The following is a 24,054-nucleotide window of genomic DNA, read 5'->3' on the forward strand; positions in this document are numbered from 1 at the left end:
CTGCTCTCTCTGATCTGCTCTCTCTCTGCTCTCCTTCTCTCTGCTCTCTTTGCTATCTCTCTCTGCTCTCTCTCTCTTCTCTCTCTCTGCTCTCTCTCTCTGTTCTCTGCTCTCTCTGCTCTCTTTGCTCTCTGCTCTCTCACTGCCCTCTCTCTTCTCTCTGTTCTCTGCTTTCTGCTCTGCTTTCTCTGATCTCTCTGCTCTCTGCTCTCTCTCTCTGCACTCTCTGCACTCTCTGCTCTCTTCTCTCTCACTGCCCTCTCTCTTCTCTCTCTCTGCTCTTTTCTCTCTCTGCCCTCTCTCTTCTCTCTCTCTCTGCCCTCTCTCTCTCTCTCTGCTCTCTGCTCTCTCACTGCCCTCTGTCTTCTCTCTATCTGCTCTCTCTCTGTTCTCTGTGCTCTTTCTCCCTCTGCTTGCTGCTCTGCTCTGCTCTGCTCTCTCTCTCTCTCTCTCTCTCTCACTCTATTCTCTGCTCTCTCTGCTCTGCTCTCTCTGCTCTCTCTGCTCTCTGCTCTGCTCTCTCTCTCTCTCTCTCTGCTCTCGGCTCTCTCCCTCTGCTCTCTCTGCTCTCTCTGCTCTCTATCGCTCTGCTCTCTCTCTAATCTCTTTGCTATCGCTCTCTGCTCTCTCTCTCTCTCTGCTCTCTCTCTCTCTGTTCTTTGCTCTCTCTGCTCTGCTCTCTCTCTCTGCTCTCTCTCTGTTCTCTGCTCTCTCTGCTCTGCTCTCTGCTCTCTCTACCCTCTCTCTTCTCTCTCTCTGCCCTCTCCTCTCTCTTTGCTCTCTCTGCACTGTCTGCTCTCTGCTCTCTCTCTCTTATCTTTCACTGCTCTCTCTCTGCTCTCTTATCTCTCTGCTCTCTCTGCTCTCTTATCTCTCTGCTCTCTCTCTCTGCTGTCTCTCTGCTCTTACTGCTCTCTGCTCTCTCTCTGCTCTTACTGCTCTCTGCTCTGCTCTCTCTGCTCTCTATCTCTCTGCTCGCGCTCTGCTCTCTCTGCTCTGCTCTCTATGCTCTCTGCTCTGCTCTCTCTGCTCTCTCTTTCTGCTCTCTCTGCACTGTCTGCTCTCTGCTCTCTCTCTGCGCTATCTCTGCTCTCTCTCTTATCTCTCACTGCTCTCTCTCCGCTCTCTCTGCTCTCTCTCTGCTCTTATTGCTCTCTGCTCTGCTCTCTCTTCTCTCTCTGCTCTCTTCTCTCTCTCTGCTCTCTCTGCTCTGCTCTCTCTGCTCTCTCTGCCCTCTCTCTACTCTCTGCTCTCTCTGCTCTCTTTCTCCCTCTGCTCTCTCTGCTCTCTCTGTTCTCTGCTCTCTCTGTTCTCTGCTCTCTCTCTCCCTCTGCTCTCTCTGCTCTCTGCTCTCTCAGGCTACTCTCTGCTCTGCTCTCTCTGCTCTCTCTTTCTGCTCTCTCTGCACTGTCTGCTCTCTGCGCTATCTCTGCTCTCTGTTCTCTCTCTCTCTGTTCTCTGCTCGCTCAGCTCTTTCTGCCCTCTCTCTGCTCTCTTCTCACTCTCTCTCTCTGCTCTGCTCTCTGCTCTGCTCTCTCTCTATGTTCTCTGCTCTCTCTGCTTTGCTCTCTGCTGTCTCTCTCCTCTGCTCTCTCTGTTCTCTGCTCTCTCTACTTTCTCTCTCTTCTCTCTGCTCTGCTGCTCTCTCACTTTTCTCTGCTCTCTCTCTGCTGGTTCTCTCTGCTCTCTATCTCTCTGCTCTCTCTGCTCTCTCTTTCTGCACTGTCTGCTCTCTGCTCTCTCTCTCTTATCTCTCATTGCTCTCTCTCCGCTCTCTCTGCTCTCTCTGCTCTGCTCTCTCTGCTATCTCTGCCCTCTCTCTACTCTCTGCTCTCTCTGCTCTCTCTGCTCTCTCTGTTCTCTGCTCTCTCTATGCTCTCTGCTCTCTCTCTCCCTCTGCTCTCTCTGCTCTCTGCTCTCTCAGCCTACTCTCTGCTCTCTCTCTCTCTCTCACTCTCTCTGCCCTCTTCTCATTCTGCTCTCTTCTCACTCTCTGCTCTCTGCTCTCTCTGTCTGCTCTCTCTCTGGTCTCTTCTCACTCTCTGCTCTCTCTGCTCTCTTTCTCTGCTCTCTCTCCCTCTGCTCTCTCTCTTCTCTGCTCTCTCTTCTCTCTCTCTGCTCTCTGCTCTCTCAGCCTGCTCTCTGCTCTCTCTGCTCTCCCTCTCTCTTCTCTATGTTCTCTGCTCTCTCTCTGCTCTCTCTCAGCACTCTGCTCTGCTGCTCTCTCTCTTTTCTCTGCTCTCTGCTATCTGCTCTCTCTCTGCTCTCTGCTCTCTTCTCTCTCTATTTGCGCTCTCTCTGCTCTCTCTCTCTGCTCTCTCTCTCTGCTCTCTCTCTGCTCTCTACTTTCCTGCACTCTCTCTCTGCTCTATCAGCATGCTCTCTCTCTGTTCTCTCAGCCTGCTCTCTCTCTCTCTCTTCTCTCTGTTCTCTGCTCTCTCTCCCTCTGCTCTCTCTGCTCTCTCTCTCTGTGTTCTCTGCTCTCTCTCTGCCCTTTCTTCTCTCTGCTCTCTGCTCTCTCACTCCCTCTGCTCCCTCTGCTCTCTCTCTCTGTTCTCTGCTCTCTCTGCCCTCTCTCCTCTCTCTCTGATCTCTCTGCTCTTCTCTTTCTATTTGCTCTCTATCTCTCTGCACTGCTCTCTCTCTCCCTCTGCTCTCTCTGCTCTCTGCTCTGCTCTCTCTGCTCTCTCACTCTCTGCTCTCTCTCTTTTCTCTCCCTCTGCTCTCTCTGCTCTCTGCTCTCTCTCTCACACAGCTGTCTCTCTGTTCTCTGCTCTCTCTGCTCTCTCTCTCTGCTCTTTCTCTCCCTCTGCTCTCTCTGCTCTCTGCTCTCTCTGCTGTCTGCTCTCTATCTGTTCTCTGCTCTCTCTCTGCTCTCTCTGCTCTCTCTCTCTGCTCTCTCTCTCTGCTCTCTGCTCTCTCTGCTCTCTGCTCTCTCTCTCTGCTCTCTCACTCTCTGCTGTCGCTCTTGCTCTCACTCTCTGCTCTCTCTGTTCTCTGCTCTCTCTGCCCTCTCTGCCCTCTCTCTCCTCTCTCTCTGCTCTCTCAGCCTGCTCTCTGCTCTCTTCCCTCTCTCTGCTCTCTTTCTCTCTCTGCTCTCTGCTCTCTCTCTCTGTTCTCTGCTCGCTCAGCTTTCTCTGCCCTCTCTCTGCTCTCTTCTCACTCTGTTCTCTCTCTCTTCTCTCTGCTCTGCTGCTCTCTCACTTTTCTCTGCTCTCTCTCTGCTGGTTCTCTCTGCTCTCTCTCTCTGCTCTCTCTCTCTCTGCTCTCTCTCTGTTCTCTGCTCTCTCTAGCCTCTCTATTCTCTCTCTCTGCTCTCTTCTCACTCTTCTCTCTCTCTCTCTCTGCTCTCTCTCTTCCCCTCTGCTCTCCCCCCCTCTGCTCTCTCCCCCTCTGCTCTCTCTGCTCTCTGCTCTCTCTCCCTGTTCTCTGCTCTCTCTGCTTTGCTCTCTCTGCTCTCACTCTGCTCTCTCTGCTCTCTGCTGTCTCTCTCCTCTGCTCTCTCTCTTCTCTCTCTCTCTCTCTGCTCTCTGCTGTCTCTCTCCTCTGCTCTCTCTCTTCTCTCTCTCTCTGCTCTCTGCTGTCTCTCTCCTCTGCTCTCTCCTCTCTCTCTCTGCTCTGCTGCTCTCTCGTTTTTCTCTGTTCTCTCTGCTCACTCTCTACTTTCCCTGCTCTCTCTCTGCTGGTTCTCTCTATTCTCTCTCTCTGCTCTCTCTGCTCTCTCTCTCTGCTCGCTCTCTCTGCTCTCTCTCCAATCTCTCTTGCTTTTTATATCTTAACAGGGGTGCAGTTTGGACAATCACCACTTGATGGAAGTGTTAAACCAGAAGTGATGAAAACAACATCACTGCATTGAGAGAGAGAGAGAGAGAGAGAGAGAGTCTAATATACTGATATACAGTGCATTCAGAAATTATTCAGACCCCTAAAACTGGTCTGTCACTGAAACTGTCCTGTCACTAAAACTGGTCTGTCATTAAAACTGGCCTGTCACTAAAACTGGTCTGTCACTAAAACTGTCCTGTCACTAAAACTGGCCTGTCACTAAAACTGGTCTGTCACTAAAACTGTCCTGTCACTAAAACTGGCCTGTCACTAAAACTGGCCTGTCACTAAAACTGTCCTGTCACTAAAACTGGCCTGTCACTAAAACTGGCCTGTCACTAAAACTGTCCTGTCACTAAAACTGGCCTGTCACTAAAACTGGCCTGTCACTAAAACTGGTCTGTCACTAAAACTGGCCTGTCACTAAAACTGGCCTGTCACTAAAACTGGCCTGTCACTAAAACTGGCCTGTCACTAAAACTGGCCTGTCACTAAAACTGGCCTGTCACCAAAACTGGCCTGTCTCTAAAACTGGCCTGTCTCTAAAACTGGCCTGTCACTAAAACTGGCCTGTCACTAAAACTGTCCTGTCACTAAAACTGGCCTGTCACTAAAACTGTCCTGTCACTAAAACTGGCCTGTCACTAAAACTGGCCTGTTACTAAAACTGGCCTGTCACTAAAACTGTCCTGTCACTAAAACTGGTCTGTCACTAAAACTGGCCTGTCACTAAAACTGTCCTGTTACTAAAACTGGCCTGTCACTAAAACTGTCCTGTCACTAAAACTGTCCTGTCACTAAAACTGGTCTGTCACTAAAACTGGCCTGTCACTAAAACTGGCCTGTCACTAAAACTGGCCTGTCACTACAACTGGCCTGTCACTAAAAAAGGAAAAGACACTAGGAAAGGAGGAAAGGAGGAAAGGAGGAAAGGAAAGGTCACATGTATGTGGTGGGGATGAACCAGGTCAGTAGATGTTAATAGTATTGGTTCTAGTAAAACGACAGTTACAGTTTATTATAGGGAACATGGTAAAATGTACAACAGGATATATAGACTGTGTTCCCTATAATAAAATATACAACAGGATATATAGACTGAGTTCCCTATAATAAAATATACAACAGGATATATAGACTAAGTTCCCTATAATAAAATATACAACAGGATATATAGACTGTGTTCCCTATAATAAAATATACAACAGGATATATAGACTGTGTTCCCTATAATAAAATGTACAACAGGATATATAGACTGTGTTCCCTATAATAAAATGTACAACAGGATATATAGACTGTGTTCCCTATAATAAAATGTACAACAGGATATGTAGTCTATGTTCCCTATAATAAAATGTACAACAGGATATATAGACTGTGTTCCCCATAATAAAATATACAACAGGATATATAGACTGTGTTCCCTATAATAAAATATACAACAGGATATATAGACTGTGTTCCCTATAATAAAATGTACAACAGGATATATAGACTGTGTTCCCTATAATAAAATGTACAACAGGATATATAGACTGTGTTCCCTATAATAAAATATACAACAGGATATATAGAGTATGTTCCCTATAATAAAATGTACAACAGGATATATAGACTGTGTTCCCCATAATAAAATGTACAACAGGATATATAGACTGTGTTCCCTATAATAAAATATACAACAGGATATATAGACTGTGTTCCCTATAATAAAATATACAACAGGATATATAGACTGTGTTCCCTATAATAAAATATACAACAGGATATATAGACTGTGTTCCCTATAATAAAATATACAACAGGATATATAGACTGTGTTCCCTATAATATAATATACAACAGGATATATAGACTGTGTTCCCTATAATAAAATATACAACAGGATATATAGACTGAGTTCCCTATAATAAAATATACAACAGGATATATAGACTGAGTTCCCTATAATAAAATATACAACAGGATATATAGACTGTGTTCCCTATAATAAAATATACAACAGGATATATAGACTGTGTTCCCTATAATAAAATGTACAACAGGATATATAGACTGTGTTCCCTATAATAAAATGTACAACAGGATATATAGACTGTGTTCCCTATAATAAAATGTACAACAGGATATATAGTCTATGTTCCCTATAATAAAATGTACAACAGGATATATAGACTGTGTTCCCCATAATAAAATATACAACAGGATATATAGACTGTGTTCCCTATAATAAAATATACAACAGGATATATAGACTGTGTTCCCTATAATAAAATATACAACAGGATATATAGACTGTGTTCCCTATAATAAAATATACAACAGGATATATAGACTATGTTCCCTATAATATAATATACAACAGGATATATAGACTGTGTTCCCTATAATAAAATATACAACAGGATATATAGACTGTGTTCCCTATAATAAAATATACAACAGGATATATAGACTGTGTTCCCTATAATAAAATGTACAACAGGATATATAGACTGTGTTCCCTATAATAAAATATACAACAGGATATATAGACTGTGTTCCCTATAATAAAATATAGAACAGGATATATAGACTGTGTTCCCTATAATGAAATATACAACAGGATATATAGACTATGTTCCCTATAATAAAATGTACAACAGGATATATAGACTGTGTTCCCTATAATAAAATGTACAACAGTATATATAGACTGTGTTTCCTATAATAAAATATACAACAGGATATATAGACTGTGTTCCCTATAATAAAATATACAACAGGATATATAGACTGTGTTCCCTATAATAAAATATACAACAGGATATATAGACTGTGTTCCCTATAATAAAATATACAACAGGATATATAGACTGTTCCATGATGTTCCCTATAATAACAAATAAATATTTAAATACACACAGTACCAGTCAAAAGTTTGGACACACCTCCTCATTCCAGGGTTTTATTTTATTTTTACTATTTTCTACATTGTACAATAATAGTGAAGACATCAAAACTATGAAATAACACATATGGAATCATGTAGTAACGTAAGTAAGTAAAGTGTTAAACAAATCAAAATATATTTTATATTTGAGATTCATCAAAGTAGCCACTCTTTGCCTTGATGACAGCTTTGCACACTCTTGGCATTCTCTCAACCAGTTTCATGAGGTAGTCACTTGGAATGCATTTCAATTAACAGGTGTGCTTTCTTAAAAGTACATTTGTAGAATTTCCTTCTTATACGTTTGAGCCAATCAGTTGTGTTGTGACAAGGAAGGGGGGTACACAGAAGAGAGCCCTATTTGGTAAAAGACCAAGTCCACATTATGGCGAGAACAGGTCAAATAAGCAAAGAGAAATGATCACTCCATCATTACTTTAAGACATGAAGGTCAGTCAATCCGGAAAATATTTAGCGATCCCACTCCAGCCTCTTCCCCTGGATGACTGAGGAGGAGCGTGAGGACTGGGTCAATGTTCTAGAGGTCCAGCCTCTTCACCTGGATGACTGAGGAGGAGCGTGAGGACTGGGTCAATGTTCTAGAGGTCCAGCCTCTTCACCTGGATGACTGAGGAGGAGCGTGAAGACTGGATCAATGTTCTAGAGGTCCCACTCCAGCCTCTTCACCTGGATGACTGAGACGGAGTGTGAAGGCTGGATCAATGTTCTAGAGGTCCCACTCCAGCCTCTTCACCTGGATGCAGTACATACACAGGTAGACTCCCCTCTGCACTTTCCATTTTGTTACATAGCAGAACATGAAGGTAAAGAACAGCTGCAGCTACACGTCCTGCAGCCACAGTGCACCTTATCACAACCAGCCCCATAATGTAGAGATGAGTACTGCCTTATCGCAACCAGCCCCATAACGTAGAGTTGAGTACTGCCTTATAACAACCAGCCCCATAATATAGAGATGAGTACTGCCTTATCACAACCAGCCCCATAATGTAGAGATGAGTACTGCCTTATCACAACCAGCCCCATAATATAGAGATGAGTACTGCCTTATCACAACCAGCCCCATAATGTAGAGATGAGTACTGCCTTATTACAACCAGCCCCATAATATAGAGATGAGTACTGCCTTATCACAACCAGTTCCATAACGTAGAGATGAGTGCTGCCTTATCACAACCAGCCCCATAATGTAGAGATGAGTACTGCCTTATCACAACCAGCCCCATAATATAGAGATGAGTACTACCTTATCACAACCAGCCCCATAATATAGAGATGAGTGCTGCCTTATCACAACCAGCCCCATAATATAGAGATGAGTACTGCCTTATCACAACCAGCCCCATAATATAGAGATGAGTACTGCCTTATCACAACCAGTCCCATAACGTAGAGATGAGTGCTGCCTTATCACAACCAGCCCCATAATATAGAGATGAGTACTGCCTTATCACAACCAGCCCCATAATATAGAGATGAGTACTGCCTTATCACAACCAGCCCCATAATATAGAGATGAGTACTGCCTTATCACAACCAGCCCCATAATGTAGAGATGAGTACTGCCTTACCACAACCAGCCCCATAATATAGAGATGAGTACTGCCTTATCACAACCAGCCCCATAATATAGAGGTGAGTACTGCCTTATCACAACCAGCACCATAACGTAGAGGTGAGTACTGCCTTATCACAACCAGTCCCATAACATAGAGATGAGTGCTGCCTTATAACAACCAGCCCCATAGTGTAGAGATGAGTACTGCCTTATCACAACCAGCCCCATAATGTAGAGATGAGTACTGCCTTATCACAACCAGCCCCATAATATAGAGATGAGTACTGCCTTATCACAACCAGCCCCATAATGTATAGGTGGGTGCTGCCTTATCACAACCAGCCCCATAATATAGAGATGAGTACTGCCTTATCACAACCAGCCCCATAATGTAGAGATGAGTACTGCCTTACCACAACCAGCCCCATAATATAGAGATGAGTACTGCCTTATCACAACCAGCCCCATAATGTATAGGTGGGTGCTGCCTTATCACAACCAGCCCCATAATATAGAGATGAGTACTGCCTTATCACAACCAGCCCCATAATGTAGAGATGAGTACTGCCTTACCACAACCAGCCCCATAATATAGAGATGAGTACTGCCTTATCACAACCAGCCCCATAATATAGAGGTGAGTACTGCCTTATCACAACCAGCCCCATAACGTAGAGGTGAGTACTGCCTTATCACAACCAGTCCCATAACATAGAGATGAGTGCTGCCTTATAACAACCAGCCCCATAGTGTAGAGATGAGTACTGCCTTATCACAACCAGCCCCATAATGTAGAGATGAGTACTGCCTTATCACAACCAGCCCCATAATATAGAGATGAGTACTGCCTTATCACAACCAGCCCCATAATGTATAGGTGGGTGCTGCCTTATCACAACCAGCCCCATAATATAGAGATGAGTACTGCCTTATCACAACCAGCCCCATAATGTAGAGATGAGTACTGCCTTACCACAACCAGCCCCATAATATAGAGATGAGTACTGCCTTATCACAACCAGCCCCATAATATAGAGGTGAGTACTGCCTTATCACAACCAGCCCCATAACGTAGAGATGAGTACTGCCTTATCACAACCAGCCCCATAATACAGAGATGAGTACTGCCTTATCACAACCAGCCCCATAATACAGAGATGAGTACTGCCTTATCACAACCAGCCCCATAATGTAGAGATTAGTACTGCCTTATCACAACCAGCCCCATAATACAGAGATGAGTACTGCCTTATCACAACCAGCCCCATAATGTAGAGATGAGTTCTGCCTTATCACTGACAATGGGAAATGACAGGTAAATATTTGTAAAGAAAATAAGTAACTTTATTTTAGCCAACAAAAGGTGTTAAATGATTTGTTACATATCATATATTTAATATATGTACTTAGAGACCCAGCTGTTTCTTATAATGGTCAGTATATTGTGTTAACAACTATATTAAGACTTTTGAATCTATTCTAAATACATGCAAGTCTGCAAGTCTGAGATGTCTCTGACCCTGCTCGTCATCTATGAACAGTTGAACATCTTGGCCGTTTATCAATCAACCAATCAAATGTATTTATAAAGCCCTTCTTATATCAGCTGATGTCACAAAGTGCTGTACAGAAACCAGCCTAAAACCCCAAACTGTCAGGCGGTGGGTAACTGGTGCAGTGAATCAGGTGCAGGAGAGCAGAAATGAGGGCACAAGTGATTTAATTCCACGACAGCACCAATATACAGACAATACTAAAGGTGAAATACAGGTCAACCGAAAATAACGGGCGTAAATACATAACCCGGCAAACATAACCAGCCGACAAGTACCGCCATCAACAATCAATAAACACGCACACTAACATGTGGGAAACAGAGGGTTAAATAATGAACATGTAATTGGGGAATAGAAGCCAGGTGTGTAGAAAACAAATGGAAAATGAAAAGTGGATCGGCGATGGCTAGAAACCGGTGACGTCGACCGCCGAACACCGCCCGAACAAGGAGAGGGACAGACTTCAGCGGAAGTCATGACACAAACAGCAAGCAATGCAGGTGTAGAAGCACGTTTAACCTTTTATTTAACTAGGCAAGTCAGTTAACCTCTCTAGAGGATGTGGGACGCTAGTTTTTATTATGGTTTAACCTCTCTAGGATCGTTCGGGACGTGAGCGTCCCGCCTCGACAACAGCCAGTGAAATTGTAGGTCGCCAAATTCAAACAACAGAAATCTCATAATTAAAATTCCTCAAACATACAAGTATTATACAACATTTTAAAGATAAACTTCTTGTTAATCCAGCCACAGTGTCCGATTTCAAAAAGGCTTCACGGCGAAAACACACCATGCGATTATGTTAGGTCAGCGCCTAGCCACAGAAAACCATACAGCCATTTTCCAAAGAAGGAGAGGTGTCACAAAAGTCAGAAATAGCGTTAAAATTAATCACTAACCTTTGATGATCTTCACCGGATGGCACTCCCAGGACTCCATGTTAGACAATAAATGTGTGTTTTGTGCCTCCTTTTTGTTCGCATGTTTAGTCCAGTAATCTAAATGCACAAAGTCGGGCACAAAGTCCAGACGAAAAGTCAATTAAAGTCAATTAAACTTCGTAGAAACATGTCAAACGATGTATATAATCAATCTTTAGGATGTTTTTATCATAAATCTTCAATAGTGGTAGGGTTGTTAGGAATGTTTATCAGACCATATGGACACCTCCTAGTGGTGGGGTTGTTAGGAGTGTTTATCAGACCATGTGGACACCTCACTCCTAACAACCCCACCTATGTATTTATAGCCACTATGCTGCATCAGTTGATACAGGTTATAATGTAGATAGACAAACCCCATGCTCCAGCCTATGTATTTATAGCCACTATGCTGCATCAGTTGATACAGGTTATAATGTCGATAGACAAACCCCATGCTTCAGCCTATGTATTTATAGCCACTATGCTGCATCAGTTGATACAGGTGATAATGTAGACAGACAAACCCCATGCTCCAGCCTATGTATTTATAGCCACTATGCTGCATCAGTTGATACAGGTGATAATGTAGATAGACAAACCCCATGCTCCAGCCTATGTATTTATAGCCACTATGCTGCATCAGTTGATACAGGTTATAATGTAGATAGACAACCCCCATGCTTCAGCCTATGTATTTATAGCCACTATGCTGCATCAGTTGATACAGGTGATAATGTAGATAGACAAACCCCAGTCACAAGAGTCCCAGCTACACAATAAATGTTTGTTTTGTTTGATAAAGTCCCTCTTTATATCCCAAAAACTCAGTTTTGTTGGCGTGTTTTGTTCAGTAATACACTGGCTCCAAAGTGGTCAAAACACGCAGACGAATAAATCCTAATAGTACCGGTAAAGTTCGTCGAAACATGATGTTTCTAATTAATACATTTACAGAGTGAACCTCTATCACAGTTAAATACATTTACAGAGTGATCCTCTATCACAGTTTAATACATTTACAGAGTGATCCTCTATCACTATCACAGTTTAATACATTTACATAGTGAACCTCTATCACAGTTTAATACATTTACAGAGTGAACCTCTATCACAGTTTAATACATTTACAGAGTGATCCTCTATCACAGTTTAATACATTTACAGAGTGATCCTCTATCACAGTTTAATACATTTACAGAGTGATCCTCTATCACAGTTTAATACATTTACAGAGTGATCCTCTATCACAGTTTAATACATTTACAGAGTGATCCTCTATCACAGTTTAATACATTTACAGAGTGATCCTCTATAACAGTTTAATACATTTACAGAGTGATCCTCTATAACAGTTTAATACATTTACAGAGTGATCCTCTATCACAGTTTAATACATTTACAGAGTGATCCTCTATAACAGTTTAATACATTTACAGAGTGATCCTCTATCACAGTTTAATACATTTACAGAGTGATCCTCTATCACAGTCTAATACATTTACAGAGTGATCCTCTATCACAGTCTAATACATTTACAGAGTGATCCTCTATCACAGTGTAATACATTTACAGAGTGATCCTCTATAACAGTTTAATACATTTACAAAGTGATCCTCTATCACAGTTTAATACATTTACATAGTGAACCTCTATCACAGTTTAATACATTTACAGAGTGATCCTCTATCACAGTCTAATACATTTACAGAGTGATCCTCTATCACAGTTTAATACATTTACAAAGTGATCCTCTATCACAGTTTAATACATTTACATAGTGAACCTCTATCACAGTTTAATACATTTACATAGTGAACCTCTATCACAGTCTAATACATTTACAGAGTGATCCTCTATCACAGTCTAATACATTTACAGAGTGATCCTCTATCACAGTTTAATACATTTACACGTCTTTCTTGGGGTCAGGTATTAATGTCGTCAGAGCTTGAGTCAAACTGGGAGGGAAAGCATTATTTACAATGCTTTCAGAAAAGACCTCCAACAGAAAGGGACCAACTGTTGAGAAACAGTTGTGTTAAACTCAGCAGATACACCATCAGTCCCAGGAGACCTCCAACAGAAACAGTTGTGTTAAACTCAGCAGATACACCATCAGTCCCAGGAGTCCTCCAACAGAAACAGTTCTGTTAAACTCAGCAGATACACCATCAGTCCCAGGAGTCCTCCAACAGAAACAGTTCTGTTAAACTCAGCAGATACACCATCAGTCCCAGGAGTCCTCCAACAGAAACAGTTCTGTTAAACTCAGCAGATACACCATCAGTCCCAGGAGACCTCCAACAGAAACAGTTGTGTTAAACTCAGCAGATACACCATCAGTCCCAGGAGACCTCCAACAGAAACAGTTATGTTAATCTCAGCAGATACACCATCAGTCCCAGGAGACCTCCAACAGAAACAGTTGTGTTAAACTCAGCAGATACACCATCAGTCCCAGGAGACCTCCAACAGAAACAGTTATGTTAAACTCAGCAGATACACCATCAGTCCCAGGAGACCTCCAACAGAAACAGTTCTGTTAAACTCATCAGATACACCATCAGTCCCAGGAGACCTCCAACTGAAACAGTTATGTTAAACTCAGCAGATACACCATCAGTCCCAGGAGGCCTCCAACAGAAACAGTTGTGTTAAACTCAGCAGATACACCATCAGTCCCAGGAGTCCTCCAACAGAAACAGTTCTGTTAAACTCAGCAGATACACCATCAGTCCCAGGAGACCTCCAACAGAAACAGTTCTGTTAAACTCAGCAGATACACCATCAGTCCCAGGAGGCCTCCAACAGAAACAGTTGTGTTAAACTCAGCAGATACACCATCAGTCCCAGGAGACCTCCAACAGAAACAGTTGTGTTAAACTCAGCAGATACACCATCAGTCCCAGGAGTCCTCCAACAGAAACAGTTCTGTTAAACTCAGCAGATACACCATCAGTCCCAGGAGTCCTCCAACAGAAACAGTTCTGTTAAACTCAGCAGATACACCATCAGTCCCAGGAGACCTCCAACAGAAACAGTTCTGTTAAACTCAGCAGATAAACCATCAGTCCCAGGAGACGTATTGTTTAAGTTGTTCAATAGAATAAATGATGTGTTCAACTATAGTAGGGTCGTCACACTGTTCCCTGTCAGCCTCACCAACTGATTTCACATCCCCCAGACAATCAAAACAAAGAGTTGAGGACACCTCACAATACTGTAGAAGTTGAACTAAAGATGGAGATTAATGTGGGATCATCTGTGATGCGACCAGTCATATTTCCTTGCTGAATTGTATTATTTTTAGAGTGGTATTTTTAAAACCTGAATTTTGTCCATACAAGCTTTTGAACAAGACAGGTGATCTTTGTAATTACACTTTCTTCTTCAGTTCTCCTGGTCTTGGAAACAATACTCTCATGTTTACTTGCATATTTTCCAACCTTAAAAAGCTCCCAGTTATTACTGTATGAATTGTTATTCATAGCGTTGTTCCAGAAGTGTGGAATTACATTGTTTATCTCCATCTTGACCAACTCATGTTTTAATACAGCTATTAAGCTTCCAATAGGATGCTCTGCCAGGGCCATTATCAGAGATAAACAGTGTAATGTCAATATAAACAGCTCTATGATCAGTAAGGGCCATTATCAGAGATAAACAGTGTAATGTCAATATAAACAGCTCTATGGTCAGTAAGGGCCATTATCAGAGATAAACAGTGTAATGTCATTATAAACAGCTCTATGGTCAGTAAGGGCCATTATCAGAGATAAACAGTGTAATGTGTAATGTGAAATCTAGAATTGGCTTCCTATTTCGCAACAAAGCATCCTTCACTCATGCTGCCAAACATACCCTCGTAAAACTGACCATCCTACCAATCCTCGACTTCGGCGATGTCATTTACAAAATAGCCTCCAATACCCTACTCAACAAGCTGGATGCAGTCTATCACAGTGCCATCCGTTTTGTCACCAAAGCCCCATATACAACCCACCACTGCGACCTGTATGCTCTCGTTGGCTGGCCTTCACTTCATAATCGTCGCCAAACACATTGGCTCCAGGTCATCTACAAGACCCTGCTAGGTAAAGTCCCCCCTTATCTCCGCTCACTGGTCACCATAGCAGCACCCACCTGTAGCACGCGCTCCAGCAGGTATATCTCTCTGGTCACCCCTAAAGCCAACTCCTCCTTTGGTCGTCTCTCCTTCCAGTTCTCAGCTGCCAATGACTGGAACGAACTACAAAAATCTCTAAAACTGGAAACACTTATCTCCCTCACTAGCTTTAAGCACCAGCTGTCAGAGCAGCTCACAGATCTCTGCACCTGTACATAGCCCATCTTTAATTGAGCCCAAACTACTACCTTTTCCCCTACTGTATTTATTTATTTTGCTCCTTTGCACCATATTATTTATATTTTAACTTTTAACTTTCTTCAAACTACAAATCTACCATTCCAGTGTTTTTCTTGCCATACTTTATTTACTTTGCCACCATGGCATTTTTTTGCCTTTACCTCCATTATCTCACATCATTTGCTCACATTGTATATAGTCTTATTTTTTTCTACTGCATCATTGATTGTATGTTGTTTTACTCCATGTGTAACTCTGTGTTTTTGTATGTTGTCGAACTGCTTTGCTTTATCTTGGCCAGGTCGCAATTGTAAATGAGAACTTGTTCTCAACTTGCCTACCTGGTTAAATAAAGGTGAAATAAATAAAAATAAATAAAATAAATAAAAATGTCAATATAAACAGCTCTATGGTCAGTAAGGGCCATTATCAGAGATAAACAGTGTAATATCAATATAAACAGCTCTATGGTCAGTAAGGGCCATTATCAGAGATAAACAGTGTAATGTCAGTATAAACAGCTCTATGATCAGTAAGGGCCATTATCAGAGATAAACAGTCTAATGTCAATATAAACAGCTCTATGATCAGTAAGGGCCATTATCAGAGATAAACAGTGTGATGTCAATATAAACAGCTCTATGATCAGTAAGGGCCATTATCAGAGATAAACAGTGTAATGTCAATATAAACAGCTCTATGATCAGTAAGGGCCATTATCAGAGATAAACAGTGTAATATCAATATAAACAGCTCTATGGTCAGTAAGGGCCATTATCAGAGATAAACAGTCTAATGTCAATATAAACAGCTCTATGATCAGTAAGGGCCATTATCAGAGATAAACAGTGTAATGTCAATATAAACAGCTCTATGATCAGTAAGGGCCATTATCAGAGATAAACAGTGTAATGTCAATATAAACAGCTCTATGATCAGTAAGGGCCATTATCAGAGATAAACAGTGTAATGTCAATATAAACAGCTCTATGGTCAGTAAGGGCCATTATCAGAGATAAACAGTGTAATGTCAATATAAACAGCTCTATGGTCAGTAAGGGCCATTATCAGAGATAAACAGTGTAATGTCAGTATAAACAGCTCTATGATCAGTAAGGGCCATTATCAGAGATAAACAGTGTGATGTCAATATAAACAGCTCTATGATCAGTAAGGGCCATTATCAGAGATAAACAGTGTAATGTCAATATAAACAGCTCTATGATCAGTAAGGGCCATTATCAGAGATAAACAGTGTAATGTCAATATAAACAGCTCTATGATCAGTAAGGGGAGTAGCCAGGATGTTAACAGAAATAGCCTGTTTATCAAAACATTTAGACACCAACCAAAGATCTGTGGTTATTGTCTGGACCGGGTCTTATTACTCCAAGTGGAAGACTAGTCATTAGGAAACTTTACTGTCCAAATATCTATAATATCAAACCTTTCCTTAAACTGCCTCAAAGAAATAATATGCCCACCTACTATAAGTAAAGCATTAGGGAACTTGGTTAGCCAATGGAGAATAGGCTTTTCCAAAGATTCCAGTATCTGATCATTTTCAAGTTCAGAAATGAACCAATAAATGTTGGTAATAATGATGATGTTACAGTTGATGACAAGACACAGAAAGTGACCAATAGGGTCCCAGTCTGAGTGCAAAATACTTCCATTGAAATTATTCATTAGAGTGGTAACTCCAGCAGAGAGTTCAGAACCATGAGAGAGACAGAAACCATTGAAATGATTCATTAGAGTGGTAACTCCAGCAGAGAGTTCAGAACCATGAGAGAGACAGAAACCATTGAAATGATTCATTAGAGTGGTGACTCCAGCAGAGAGTTCAGAACCATGAGAGAGACAGAAACCATTGAAATTATTCTTCAGAGTGGTGACTCCAGCAGAGAGTTCAGAACCATGAGAGAGACAGAAACCATTTCCCCACTTTGCATTGCACTTTACATTATTTCTTAACCCCCCGGCATTGAGTGAATCTATAGACAACGACAAAGTGGAATATAGAACAGGAAGTACTACGAGATTAACAACAATTACAAACTCCAGTAAAACTGAGAAGAAACCAGAGCTGCACACCATATATATTAAAATGATTGTTATGCTGACACTATTCTCACTCAAAGATAACTGCCAGCCCAAAAAACACTTTACTGCAGGTAAAAATAGCAAAAAGTGAGATCTTTTTTTCCCACATCTGGCCACAGTTTCTCTCTCCTTTCTCTATTCTGCTTTCTAGAGGTCTTCAGCAAACCGCAGGTTGTTGTCACGTAGGAAGGTAGATCTCTTTGCTGCTTTCAAAGTGGCATCCCTGTACATCCGTGATGTGAACTGGAGAATGACACCTCTGGGCTTGGAGTCACCCTGCCTTCTCGTGCCGAGGTGATGTACAGTGTCAACAACATCTGCTAGCTTAGCCTTCTCTAGGAAGGTAGATCTCTTTACTGTTAAAATACATATCAGAACAAATAGCAGCAGGAATGGTTATACAGCTAGAGACACAATACTGTTAAAATATATATCAGAACAAATAGCAGCAGGAATGGTTATACAGCTAGAGACACAATACTGTTAAAATATATATCAGAACAAATAGCAGCAGGAATGGTTATACAGCTAGAGACACAATACTGTTAAAATATATATCAGAACAAATAGCAGCAGGAATGTTTATACAGCTAGAGACAATACTGTTAAAATATATACACTGCTCATAAAAATAAAGGGAACACTTAAACAACACAATGTAACTCCAAGTCAATCACACTTCTGTGAAATCAAACTGTCCACTTAGGAAGCAACACTGATTGACAATAAATGTCACATGCTGTTGTGCAAATGGAATAGACAACAGGTGGAAATTATAGGCAATTAGCAAGACACCCCCAATAAAGGAGTGGTTCTGCAGGTGGTGACCACAGACCACTTCTCAGTTCCTATGCTTCCTGGCGGATGTTTTGGTCACTTTTGAATGCTGGCGGTGCTTTCACTCTAGTGGTAGCATGAGACGGAGTCTACAACCCACACAAGTGGCTCAGGTAGTGCAGCTCATCCAGGATGGCACATCAATGCGAGCTGTGGCAAGAAGGTAGTGTCCAGAGCATGGAGGCGCTACCAGGAGACAGGCCTGTACATCAGGAGGCCATAGGAGGGCAACAACCCAGCAGCAGGACCGCTACCTCCGCCATTGTGCAAGGAGGAGCAGGAGGAGCACTGCCAGAGCCCTGCAAAATGACCTCCAGCAGGCCACAAATGTGCATGTGTCTGCTCAAACGGTCAGAAACAGACTCCATGAGGGTGATATGAGGGCCCGACGTCCACAGGTGGGGGTTGTGCTTACAGCCCAACACCGTGCAGGACGTTTGGCATTTGCCAGAGAACACCAAGATTGGCAAATTCGCCACTGGCGCCCTGTGCTCTTCACAGATGAAAGCAGGTTCACGCTGAGCACGTGACAGACGTGACAGAGTCTGGAGACGCCATGGAGAACGTTCTGCTGCCTGCAACATCCTCCAGCATGACCGCTTTGGCGGTGGGTCAGTCATGGTGTGGGGTGGCATTTCTTTGGGGGAATGCACAGCCCTCCAGTGCTCGCCAGAGGTAGCCTGACTGCCACTAGGTACCGAGATGAGATCCTCAGACCCCTTGTGAGACCATATGCTTGTGCAGTTGGCCCTGGGTTCCTCCTAATGCAAGACAATGCTAGACCTCATGTGGCTGGAGTGTGTCAGCAGTTCCTGCAAGAGGAAGACATTGATGCTATGGACTGGCCCGCCCGTTCCCCAGACCTGAATCCAATTGAGCACATCTGGGACATCATGTCTCGCTCCATCCACCAACGCCACGTTGCACCACAGACTGTCCAGGAGTTGGCAGATGCTTTAGTCCAGGTCTGGGAGGAGATCCCTCAGGAGACCATCCGCGACCTCATCAGGAGCATGCCCAGGCGTTGTAGGGAGGTCATACAGGCACGTGGAGGCCACACACACTACTGAGCCTCATTTTGACTTGTTTTAAGGACATTACATCAAAGTTGGATCAGCCTGTATTGTGGTTTTCCACTTTAATTTTGAGTGTGACTCCAAATCCAGACCTCCATGGGTTGATAAATTGGATTTCCATTGATTATTTTTGTGTGATTTTGTTGTCAGCACATTCAACTATGTAAAGAAAAAAGTATTTAATAAGATTATTTCATTCATTCAGATCTAGGATGTGTTATTTTATTGTTCCCTTTATTTTTTTGAGCAGTGTATATCAGAACAAATAGCAGCAGGAATGGTTATACAGCTAGAGACAATACTGTTAAAATATATATCAGAACAAATAGCAGCAGGAATGGTTATACCACCCCAACCCACCCTCCAACCCCTCCTGGGACCACCCTCCAACCCCTCCTGGGACCACCCTCCAACCCCTCCTGGGACCACCCCAACCCACCCTCCAACCCCTCCTGGGACCACCCCAACCCACCCAACCTGATCTCCATTAATTTAAATACTAAATCAAGTTGATAAAATCAGTAAGGCCACATTTGGACTAAAATTATAATGAACGGGCAACAATCTGTTGGGTAAAAACACACTTGTATGGTTTCAGCTGCAGATAACCTGAATGTCAATTGTTGTTTGGCCCCATGGATCCTAACAGTGGATAGTTGATAATAAATGATATGTATAAAGTGCTGATCCAATGAGGTGTGGTGGTAGCCATCTTATTTCCAACATCTGTTTAGCTGCTGTCAAACCTGACAACATTAAACGTATTTTCTGTAATGATAGTGGTGAATTATCATTAAGTGATAACAGTTTGGGGGAACAAGGTATGATGATATCCACTACAGCAGATAAGACAGAGGGAACCTCTTTCCAAAACATGTCCCCTGGTCACTCCCAGTACATGTGATTAAAGGAGGCCAAGGCACCTTGATTACATAGACCACACAGAGGAGAGGTTCTGATTTTCATTACATGATGTTTTCTAGGTGGAAGGTCTTCATTACATAGATCACACAGAGGAGAGGTTCTGATTTTCATTACATGATGTTTTCTAGGTGGAAGGTCTTCATTACATAGATCACACAGAGGAGAGGTTCTGATGTTCATTACATGATGTTTTCTAGGTGGAAGGTCTTCATTAAATAGATCACACAGAGGAGAGGTTCTGATGTTCATTAAATGATGTTTTCTAGGTGGAAGGTCTTCATTACATAGATCACACAGAGGAGAGGATATGATTTTCATTACATGATGTTTTCTAGGTGGAAGGTCTTCATTACATAGATCACACAGAGGAGAGGTTCTGATGTTCATTACATGATGTTTTCTAGGTGGAAGGTGAACCCTGTGTATGAGATTACAATGTATCAGCTGGTGATTAGGATTGTTAGATGAATCCACTAAGTTCCTGATGAACTCAACTGGTGAGCCTCTTTAGCAGCTAGTTCCATGAACTCACTGATTTCAATGTCCTTCACCAAGGTCAGATGACTTTCAGTCAACAGTCTCTTCTGTGTAGCTTCACTCCGTAGCCCACATACTAGTCTGTCTCTAATGATGTCATTTACAACACCATTCAACTCACAGTGTTCTGATAGTTTCTTTAATGCAGCAGCAAACATTGGTACTGATTCTCCCTCTTCCTGATGTCTCCTGTGGAACCTGAACCTTTCAGCGTTAACTAGTGGTTCTGGTGGAAAATGTCCTTTAAGTATCTCCACAATATCCCCATACGTTTTATTACCTGTTCTGTCTGGCTGTAGCAGGCTGCCTAGTAAATTATATGTCTTTGACCCCATTACACTAAAAACTGTAAGTACAATGTTGTCCTCATCAATGTCATTTGTAAGAACAGAATATTCAAACCGTTCTGTATATGAGCTCCACTGCTCAATACTGTCATCAAACTGTCCAATTGTTCCAACAATTCAGACATTTTTCATTTCTCAATAGGATCCTGATTGTCACTCCCTTCAGTATTGTCTTCAACCACAGCAATATTTTCCTCAGTCACGTGATCTTCATTCACTTCACCCACTTAGCAGTTTTTAATTCCTCAGTTTATCTTCACAGTTGAATAAATGTCCTTTCCTTTAATCAATGTATATTCCTACCTTTTTAATCAAGTTGTTTTCCCACTCTAACTACCGCCTCAAGTCCTTTTCTGACATTCATGATGATTTTAACTCTCTCTTTTAGCTAGCTCCACTATGCACTTGCCTCTGCTAGCAATACACTGTGCTAACATTAGCCTAGACTGTACCACAGAAAATAACAGTTTTAAACAGTTGTAAAAACCGACTTCTTCCAGACAGAATAGTTCCTGTAGATTCAGACTTACTCATCACCAATCTGTTGTTATATTTTGTGGGTTTACATTTACATTACATTTTAGTCATTTAGCAGACGCTCTTATCCAGAGCAACTTACAGTAGTGAATGCATACATTTCATTTTCATTTCATAAATTTTTTTTTTCTTCGTACTTGGCCCCCCGTGGGAATCGAACCCACAACCCTGGTGTTGCCAACACCATGCTCTACCAACTGAGCTACGGGGAAGGTTTCATAACCACGTCTGTATAACAATTCAATAATGATGAGACGGGAGACAGGAATCAGTTCAACCATTTATCTGGAACGTGATCATCTCAACACATACAAACCCCCATGATGCTCTGCGGCACAACCCCAATAGACAACAAATACATCAATAAATGAGTAAATGGACACTAAGCAAAACTCAGAGGAATTTAAATGTTTATTTCTAGAAAGTAGGGCCATGGGATATGGGTCAGAAAGGTCAGTATGGTTGATACCTGGTTACAGAGGTGACATAACATCCATAAGGACCATTATAACACAGTGAAGTAGAGGTGGGATATGGGTCAGAAAGGTCAGTATGTTTGATACCTGGTTACAGAGGTGACATAACAACCATAAGGTACATTATAACACAGTGAAGTAGAGGTGGGAGCTAAAAGCAGACATGGACAGTGAGACGGTGTGAGGAGGTCAGGGGTCAAACACTAGATCAGGACAGGTAGAAATGGCAGGGCTGGAAATAGACAGAGACACATTCTGATCATGGCTCAGACCTGACCTGAGACACTGATAAAATAATGTATAGGTTTAAAGATAATGATGAAATAATTCTACCCTGAAACTTGACCATTAGGGATTATAGGTTATGTAGCATGTATAAGGAATAATTAAAATATTGAACATAAGTCTAACTAGGTTGGACTGGGAAAGAAAGGAATGTGTGTGTGTTTAAGAAACCACCGAGAACAATTAAACTGTGTTTGAACCGACCTGGCTAGAACTCTGAGAAACCTATGATAGGACAGGGAGTACCCTTCAAGGTTCCTCTAATCTCTGGGGAATGAAACGGACAGCAGATAGGTAGTGATAAACAGTGGTGAGAACTCTGGGGAGGGATACAACTCACCTACTGTTCGTGTGTATGTATGTGCGTAAGTAAGAAGCGAACTATAAAATGGATGTCTTTGTATTATGGACTTCAGAGTGCTCTTGTGAATAAACATTGATTTGCCTATTGTAAGCTGGGAATTCTGTCTGATTCATTTAAACCAGAACTTTACTAACTCTGGGTTGCAGACTGAGTAGATTAATTGAAGTTTATGAACATTGATAACAAAATTCTATATCAGACACAAACAGAAGATGCCATAACAGTCCTGTCCAGTAGGTTATATGGGATTTCATTTCATCAACATCCACAACATTTAAATGAGGCATCTATCAATTAAAAGTTACTTTAGAGCTTTAGTGGAAGGATGGAATGACTTAGTGTTACTACCATTTAGTGAAAGGATGGAATGACTTAGTGTTACTACCATTTAGTGAAAGGATGGAATGACTTAGTGTTACTACCATTTAGTGAAAGGATGGAATGACTTAGTGTTACTACCATTTAGTGAAAGGATGGAATGACTTAGTGTTACTACCATTTAGTGAAAGGATGGAATGACTTAGTGTTACTACCATTTAGTGAAAGGGTGGAATGACTTAGTGTTACTACCATTTAGTGAAAGGATGGAATGACATATCAAACATTTACAACTGATCTTTTTTATTATACCGAACAAAACAATTGTCAAGCTTGTGTGTAGAAACGGACCAAGGCGCAACGAGGATCATTCCTCATCTTTATTATTTAGTGAAACTTAGCCAGACAAACAAACAATAAACTAATAACAAACCGTGACGACAGAGGTGCAACATGCACTAACTAAAAACAATCTCCCACAAACACAGGTGGGGAAAAACAACTACTGAAATATGATCCCCAATTAGAGACAACGATGACCAGCTGCCTCTAATTGGGAATCATACAAAATCACCAACATAGAAAAAATAAACTAGAACACAACATAGAAAAAATAAACTACATAACCCCCCAGTCACGCCCTGACCTACTCTACCATAGAAAATAAGAGCTCTCTATGGTCAGGACGTGACAACAATAAACCCAACATGCAACAATTTCAAAGATTTTACTGAGTTACAGTTCATATAAGGAAATCAGTCAGTTGAAATAATCTATGGATTTCACATGACTGGGAACACAGATACTAATCTGTTTATCAGATACCTTGATAAAATAGTAGGAATATGGATCAGAAAACCAGTCAGTATCTGGTGTGACCACCGTTTGCCTCATGCAGCACGACACATCTCATTCGCATAAAGTTGATCAGGCTGTTGATTGTGGCCTGTGGAATGTTGTCCGACTGTTGCTGGATATTGGCGGGAATTGGAACACGCTGTCATGTGTGTGTGTGTGTGTGTGTGTGTGTGTGTGTCTCAGTGTGTGTGTATAAGTGTGTGTG

The 24,054-nt window shown here is 41.9% G+C and overlaps 1 protein-coding gene and 1 non-coding gene across 2 annotated transcripts in view; one reads left to right on the forward strand and one right to left on the reverse strand.

Moving 5' to 3' along the window:
• Window positions 1-24,054, forward strand: part of LOC115171939 (NLR family CARD domain-containing protein 3-like) — a 1,137,260-nt gene that overhangs the window by 779,861 nt on the left and 333,345 nt on the right. The window lies entirely within an intron of this gene.
• Window positions 21,688-21,760, reverse strand: trnaa-ggc (transfer RNA alanine (anticodon GGC)). The gene has a single exon. It is a non-coding gene; the product is annotated as a tRNA-Ala (tRNA).

The sequence above is a fragment of the Salmo trutta genome, chromosome 32 (assembly GCF_901001165.1).
Source record: "Salmo trutta chromosome 32, fSalTru1.1, whole genome shotgun sequence".
Classification (NCBI taxonomy): Eukaryota; Metazoa; Chordata; class Actinopteri; order Salmoniformes; family Salmonidae; genus Salmo; species Salmo trutta.